Source organism: Paralichthys olivaceus, chromosome 5 (assembly GCF_024713975.1).
Source record: "Paralichthys olivaceus isolate ysfri-2021 chromosome 5, ASM2471397v2, whole genome shotgun sequence".
Taxonomy (NCBI): Eukaryota; Metazoa; Chordata; class Actinopteri; order Pleuronectiformes; family Paralichthyidae; genus Paralichthys; species Paralichthys olivaceus.
The window spans coordinates 4,968,665-4,977,209 of record NC_091097.1 but is presented as its reverse complement, the minus strand read 5'-3'; positions in this window follow the sequence as shown (position 1 = coordinate 4,977,209).

The window sequence follows — 8,545 nt, the reverse complement described above, 5'->3', positions numbered from 1 at the left end:
TAGGGGGTTATGTTTAAACAACTTGTAGTTCTAGTGCAATTTTTATTCAACGCCTTAGGTAATTAATGGTATTAATTCAGATTCTTACTTTTTGTAGAATTCATTTTTTGGTAGATTAAACTTCTTATGAATAAAACTGCCATTACTGCCTCATAATCAACACTCAATAACTCATAATGTCAGAATGAAAACATGTTTTTGTTTGTAGTGAAAATCAAAAACTGCAATCCCACATATTCTGAAGTAAACGCTGTGCCCGTAGCAGTGTTTGTTCAGCTGGATCTCCTTCTCTGTAATTATTCCTGAGACGTGTCACGAACCTGACTGGTGTTCACCTGCAGAGAATCTGCGTAGATGTGTGTGATTAAAAGTGTTGTGAAGCAAAGATTTCAGTGCTTCCTCAAACGCAGTGGACTCGGTATAATGATTCTGAAATGGAAGAAGTTTGGAGCCACAAAGACTCTTCCTGGGGTTTTCCCTCTGATCAACATGTTTTCATTTTGTCATCACGGATCATTGAACATTGATTTTAATTTAAAATGTGATCAAAGCGAAGAAGTCTGAATACTTTCTGAAGAAGCTGTTACTAATGTGACCTTTACAGAAATTTGAAAATGGTGTTTGGAAAGAAAAAAATAACACACTCCAAGAAACAAAGACCAACAAAAAGGATTTAAAGTTTTTTCTCATCAACTAAACTCATTAATATAATGTTTTGTGGCTGAACGTGGTTAGTTTTACTCCCCTGCATGTTTTGCTCTCTGCTCTCTCTCTGGGCATATGGATGGTTTTTCTTTCACAAATTTATAGTCTGCAATATTGCTCTCTGAAATAACTGTGAAATGGCTTTTTATTAAGTCATTTTATTCACAGCCCTATCTGTTCAGCCTTCACAATAACCTTCAGTCTCTACCACACTCCTTTACTAGGGATCATCTTTTATACTGTTCAGGTCGTATATTCGGGTGGATTCTGGTCATCAGTGCTGTCACATTTTCAGTTTTACCTGGCAATTGTGAAGACTCTTCAAATATTTTTGATTCCACCAGAGCAGCAGAAGCTTTAAGTCAAGTTTTATCAAAGTCTGTATTTTAAAGAGTTTTTCAACTGAAAAAAATCAAGCATTGTTCACTTACATCTCAGATTGTTTGATTCCTTGCTTTTAGTTTGAGCTCTGCGTGCTGTGATAAAAATGAAATGACTGAGGAACAGATTTTTGTCTCCTCTTCTTCATTTGTCATAGAAATCCTAATGGACATAATGAAACTATAGTGTTCCAAAGCCTTTTGTGAATAAGTGGGTTTTAAGGAGTTTTTAAGGGTCCAGAGATGGGTGTGCTGTACGTGGATCTCTGCCGGGAGAGATAATATTGTCCCACAATTCCTTGCAGCAGCACTTTATAGTTTCATCAAGATAAAGATAGAAACAATGGGACATATATAAAATTCCTCGCATGACTAGCTGAGCTGCTTTTCAAGTCCACGCTGAATTTGTCATATAGGGCCTAGACATAAATGCTGTTTAGTAAATCCCATCCACTGAAATTAAATTTCTATACTTTCAAATGTATCTTTCCATGCAGGTTGAGGAGCAGTGGTTAGGGAAGGACATTTTTATTATGTCGGAGGCTTTTTATTTTAGCTGGTGGTGGTGTTGGCTCTGCTGAACCCAGCTTGTCAAATACAGGAAAAAGGAAAATGTAATGTCACCCAGTAGAGCTTATACGATGTGTACCATATACCAATTAAATCAAGCTGCAAATCAATGAAAATGTCAAAAAACATATCACGATCATGCCCCGGTTCAGCACCACAATTTAAAGAACTCGATCTCGGCAAACATCCCATTGTTCCTGGAAATTCTCTGAAAAACCAATAAACAAATGGACAAACAGGGCTGAAAACAAGCTAAAAGAAAAAAGCCTGGTGCTGACAGACCCTTATGGGATTGTCACACTTGTCTGGCCCAGCAGGGAGCGATGCCATCACTGCAGAGACGTCCTGGTTAGGACTGTTGTTCAATCACTGCTCTTGGCTGTCACTGCCGCTGCCTGTGGCATTTTGATTGAATGTTTTCTATTCACACACAGAGCTCTCCTTAATGGCCCCTTTCATGTGACAGTGATCTATATACAGGTAATTACACCTGGCTGTGATGGATAGTGCTGTCAGATTAACCATGATTATCCTGAGATTAAACATGTTTCAGAAATCCCAAACGTCAAAAACTATTACAAGGTCACCGGACGACTTGGTTTTCTGCTTCAAACAGATTTCTCTTCACATTATAAACAGTTGAGGCCATGTTATGTGAAAAACACCACTCCATGAAATCTGACAGGATGTGCCTTTTTGATTAAGAGCCATGTGTGGCCTCGCTGGTGATGATTAAACCTCTTAGCACGGTCGTCACGTCGTCAAGTGTGAAAATACACTCATCTGATGTTTAGTCAGACAGGTCTGACTGACTGAAACCTGTCAGAACCACGACAGATGACAGAATCAGTGATGTGGAGTCAGTGTCTGAAAGGAAAACAACCCAGGAAATGGAGGAAGTATTACCCAGTACCCTTTTCTGTTAGTGATTTGTCTTCCTGGCATGAACATCCTAATGAACATAGAGTTCCTTTTAGACTCAGAGAGGCATTTATCTCAACTGTCATCAGCAGAAACAATTTCTTCTTAATTGACCTCCCCTGTTAAATAAAGGTTATGTGCAGTATAAAAAAAAAATAATAAAAAAAATCTCAAGGTCGTTCTCTGAAAAGCTGGGCTGGGCCCCCGCCAGCAAACCAGGCGGGAGGAAGCCAGAGTTTCCTGAAGTGAGAGGACATCCGCCAGAGAGACGAGGCCTTAAAGTCTAATTGGTCTGATTAGAGAGAGTCTTAAGCCAGCACTTCTGATTAAGTGGAGTGATGGAGGCGATAAAGGCCGACTGGCAGGTGGTGCTGGTGCGTTAAGTGGGCAAAATGAAGTGAACTTCACTCTTGGCTAGAATGAGGGGGATCCTGTCTTATATTTTAGCTGCTGTGCTTACTCAAATGTGACCATATCTGTCATCATCTGACACCAGCGCCGGCTCCGTGCGTCTTCCTGCTGCAGCCGTTCACCGACTGACACATACTCCAAGTGTGAACAAAAGCAAGGGCGGACGCAGGGATGTTTCTGCCTCTAGAGTTTCACATTTTCCTCCTCAGCCAACATTTAATATTTCTTTTTTTATTTCATTCTTTTGTTGCTGCTGCTGGACCCAAACTTTTTCATTGCACTCTCTGCAATATGCCCAATTCAATATTTCCATTATGTGTGTGTGTGTACATATACTAAGCAGATTTTCATTTTTCCTCGGAGACATACCAACGAGTTAAAATTTAGTTTAAAAACAATAACTGGGGAAAGGAGAAGGACCAATGAGACTCTGCAGGTGTTTAACATTATCTTTCCCTTTTCTTCCACCTCTCGTGATGTATTGATGCATTTTCATCACCGCAGAATATACACGCAAACACACATTACACATAATGTGACAAAACATTTTTGATTCATGCACAAATTCACTCACATGCAGATTGTTGCTGTCATCAATCTTGTGTACTGATAAGGAATCACTGATTACACTCATTGCATGAACAGCATTATTCCAGCTATTAACTTTGTTCAGAAGAAGAGTGTCACTTAGTGAGTGCTTACCTTCACCAAGGTCCAACAGTCCCCTTAAATTCAATCAAGCTGCACCAAACTGCATTTGTTCATCACTGTTGTTATAGTAAATGGGATGCACCTGGGATCCCCCCCTCCCCCCCAAGCTGCTGGCAGTCAGCTGAGGCTGGAAGGGTTTATAAGGAGAGTCAACACCTTCAGTTGCTTCTCTGTTTGTGTTGTTGGTTTTGTTTTGTTGACTTTGTGCTGTTGTTCAGTTTGTGTTGTTGGTTTTGTGTTGTTGTTTTTTTATTGCTGGTTTTGTGTTGCTGAGTTTGTGTTGTTGAGTTTGTGTTGTTGATTTAGCTTATTTTAAGTTTGTCGTGTGCCCATTTTTATTTACACCCCCCTTTTTCTCTGTGACTCTCACTATCCTTTGGTTTAGGTGCAATTCTTCTGTTATTCTAACCTTTTCATATATTAAGTGGGTGACAGTTGGGAACTATATTCCCACCATTACCTTTTAGGACCTGGTTCAGTGTGTTGTTAGTTTCCACAGTGGCCCCTGTGTACCAGGTTTTGTTTTTCTTGGGGGGGAAACATAACAAATATCCATGAATTATTCTCTCTGGAATAAAATAATGCTTTCCCTGACCCATACCACAAAAGCGAGCAGCTGGAGGATCTTGTTTCCAAAGTGTCCACACATCCGTCCCATTCTCATGAATGCCATGAGGAAATTCAAATTTGGTACAAATAATAACTGAGAATCGAGGACAAACAGATCAGATTTTGGTGGCCAAAGGTCACGGTGACTTCACAAAGCCCTTTTTACTTATAAAGTTGATAGCTCTGGAACACTGTCGAAGAATCCTTTCACATTTGTCACAAATATTAGTTTGGACTCAAGGATGAACTGATTCGATTTTGGTGGTTGAAGGTCAAGGTCACATGACCATGCATTGTTTAGAACGTATGCCTAGAGAGAATTGAATTACATGTGGCACAAACATTCACTTAGACTCAAGGATGAGCTGAATAGAATGTGGTGGTCAAACACCCACTGATTAGATTTCAGTGGTCAAAGGTCAAGGTCACATGGTCTCACAACATGTTCTTGGCCTCTTGTATGTGATATTTCAAGACTGCTTGAGGGAATTTCTTCATCTTTTGATCAGTTGATCACTTGGACTCAAAGACAAAGTGATCACATTTCAACGGTCAAAGGTCACAGTGAACTAATAGGAACCTGGAAAGAAAAGATGTAGGCGGAAACTCCACTGGTTGGCAGAGGCATACAACCACAGTGCAGTAATTCTAGTATTTTGTATGTTTGTGTTAAGTATGCCCTTGGAAACAAAATGGTTATTGTCAATGGGCTAAGTGTGATTGATTCATTTAAAGATTCAGTGTGTAAGATTTAGGTAAATGGAATTTTTGGCAGAAATTGAATATAAATTTATCCTAGTGAGGTTTTTACTGGTGTGTTTCATTTAAATTGTTTGAATATTTGTTTTCTTTATCATAGAATGGGCCCTTTATATTTAAAAACTTTATATTTACATGGAGGGGGGGTCCGCTCTGTGGAGGCCACCATGTTTTTTAAATATCACTAAATTCTACACACTGAACCTTTAAAAGTGACACACTTCAAAAGTGAAACTTTTGGAATTAATGCAAGTCACCTTTCTACTTTTTGGCAGATACATTTGTTGGTAATATAAATACATTTTAAAAATGCATTTCAACACAAACTTGGGGGAGTGAAACATTTTAATTAAAGTTATCATTGCCTCCACAGTTCCTCTTTAAACTTTTTGTATTTAACACACAATATATAACTTCAGCTGTGAGGGGTCTCTCAATCAACAGAAGACCTAGTTTGAAGATGTCATGAAGCAGCGTAGTGTCATGGAAGTTGTTTTCACCACCATCGCCAAAGAAAATGTATCTGACGTGACTCAGGCACAAATCAAAGTATTAAGGGATTTCATTCACGTTACGCAGCCCAGCAATGAATATTGTTGATCCATTATGAGTAACCAATACAAACAGTGGAAGGAACGGCTCACCTGCTAACATTGTGTTTTTCCTTCATCATTTGTGGTTAGCGGAAACCGTGGGTTTGGGTTTTGGGAGTGGATGCGATTTCCTTGTATAAAATTGAGGAATTGTCTGGGTTTGAGCATTGTTGGACATTGTACACACACTAGTCAACCACTTACCTCAACGTTTTTAGACATTTTAATGAAGAATTGTTAGATATTATATCTTTAAAGACTAAAATGAAGTAGCACCACTGGAGCGTATGGTGTAGAGGATATGAGTACATGAATTGAATTCCATACACTTCTGTATCTAGACACGTTTATGAAACAATATCACAACCAAGTGACACAGCTCCACTGTTCTGCAGCCAGAGCCTGAACACAATATCTCTGAATCAACGGCTCCAGCCTTTGCTAGACCGAGCCTCAGTGCTTCTACTCAAACACTGTCCACTCACCATGTGAAGAAGAGGAAGGCTCAAGAGATTCCTCTTCTCATAATACACGTCAAGTCCTTATTGCCTCCAGGTTATTAAAAGTAAATGTTATATTGACATTTCAATCACTCAGCCTTATTGCTTTCTGCAAGACACTAACAGCCAATGCTTGTAACTGAGGAAATGTTCCTCGGACCCCTGTTTTCAGTTACGTGCAAAGCTTACGCTGCGAGAGCAAAGGTCATGTTGAGAGTCTGTGAATGTTTGTAGCCGCCTTAACCCTGTGTAATTAGCTTTCCACAATAACTTACACAACTCACACTTCAGATTCTCTGGAGAGGTTAGAGCAGCCTGATGTAAAATGCAGCTGGAGGTTTTGCTGAGCACACACACGCAAACACCGCGTGGAAAAACTCAACAATGTGGATTTTTTCATTTGCTATTTTCTGCCGCTGTGCTGCATATCCAAGTGTAAGATGTAGGTTTAATTGGAAAATGCCATTTTATTTCCTTTTCCAACGAGAGTGTGTGTTTATGAAACCCTCAGCATCTACGCCATGCTTAATAAACCTCAGCTTCCTCTCTGTCTCTGCCTGGTGACAGTTTCCAAAGCTGTGACATTTATATCCAAATGGTAATTGATTCAGAGGAGCCTGTTAGTATGCAGCAACAATTTAACAACTCTTCTCTTGGGGGGAGGGATCAAGCCCTGGAAAGGGGAGACAAGATTTATTTTTTTTTTGTAGGCAGCTCAACTCTCTGCCTCCTCCTCCACCCCCCTCGAGATGTGAGATCAGATTTGAAAAAAGGAGGCGGTTTTGTTTTTGCACGTTTTTGCTTCCAGGCTCGACACAAGCACGGCTCATGCTGTGGGACGCTGCTGAGGCCGTTATTGATTGGATGCCACGGACAGAATGGACTTTGTCACAGGCGCTACTCTCTGCTCACACTGCAGTCTGTGTTTACTGGTGCGTCTTACCTGCGACGTCGAGGCACCGACACCAGCGGACAACAAAGACGACAACAACAACACGAGGGACTGTGAGCAGCAGTAATCCTCCCCAGATAGTGTCAGGCCTGCTGAGCAGAAATAATGGCATCGCATCCAACGCATGCACTGACTGCATGCAAGCCTCTACAAAATCGCAGAGTTGTCATTCATGATTAGCGCTTGTGAGCTCAGCAGCCGTCGACCGTTACAATTATGACACACTTAACAAGAACAAATGAAGCAATGATTGGACATAAAATGTGACCTCTAGCAACTGGCAGCCGGGTTCATTGTCAGGCCTAACTATGCCTTTTCCGTCTAACATCTGCTAACACGGGTGAAGGTAATCGCTTATTATGAAAGGTGCGATTAACAAAACAAAACCATATCAGAGAGTTTAAAAAGAGCAATTGCTTTTCTCTCTGTTCATTACAGCAGTCCAGAGCTCCCACAGAAAACCGTCGCTCTGGCACATGGGGCTATAGAGCAGAGGTGAATGAAGTTTAGCACCACAATCTTAGCTAAACAAGACAAATGTACTGTGATCTACAGTTCACACCTTCTAATCTAGTCTCCCTCTGGATCATTAGTGGTGCACAATTGATGATAAGGAGGGAATAATCAGCTCTCAGCTGTAAGGCCTCAGTTTCCTCGGGCGTCTCCTTCGTCTGCCGTCTTTCTTTCATTACACTCAATTTTCTCTTTGAATCACATGAACCAGCACGATGAGGAAGCACAACTCCTCTTTTCTTTGGAAGAATAACCTTTAACAAAAATGATTATTATTTGGTTTTATGTGTGGAGCAGAAATATATCAGTGTCCCTCTAAAGACCAGTTTTCTCCCTTAAAACTTCCCTTTATTTGCCTTCCCTCTGACGGCCATATGTCGTCTCATAAATGTGTGTTTATTCGTCACAAAACACCTGTGATGTGATACACACACACACACACACACACACACCCACACACACAGTGTCTGCTCTTTTTGTTTTAGTCTTTGCAATCAACGATCTCCTCTGAGAAAATCTCAGTAATGTCTTCTCCCTCCCTCACACACTGGTTCTGCACCTTAAGTTCATACCCTGCTTTTACGCAGCATCTTAAAAACACACATTTAAACAAACAAATATGCTAAAAGTCTAATTTCCCTCGACCCTACTTTGCATTCTTTAGGTATGCATTATTCTTTGAGGTATGACTCATCCCCTCACTTAGGTCCAAATTCAGTGGTTTAGTGTAGTTTGCAATCCACTAGCATGCATCACAGAGCAGTGAGGTGTGTCGAACAGAAACAAATTACAGGAATCAACACAGTCTCTCTGGTCGCTCAGCTTTAGTCAGTTTGTTGAAAAGACAGATGGGCGTCTCAAACGTTCTTTTTCTTTATCGAGGCTGATGACCCCTGATGATCACCTGTCAATAACAATTTG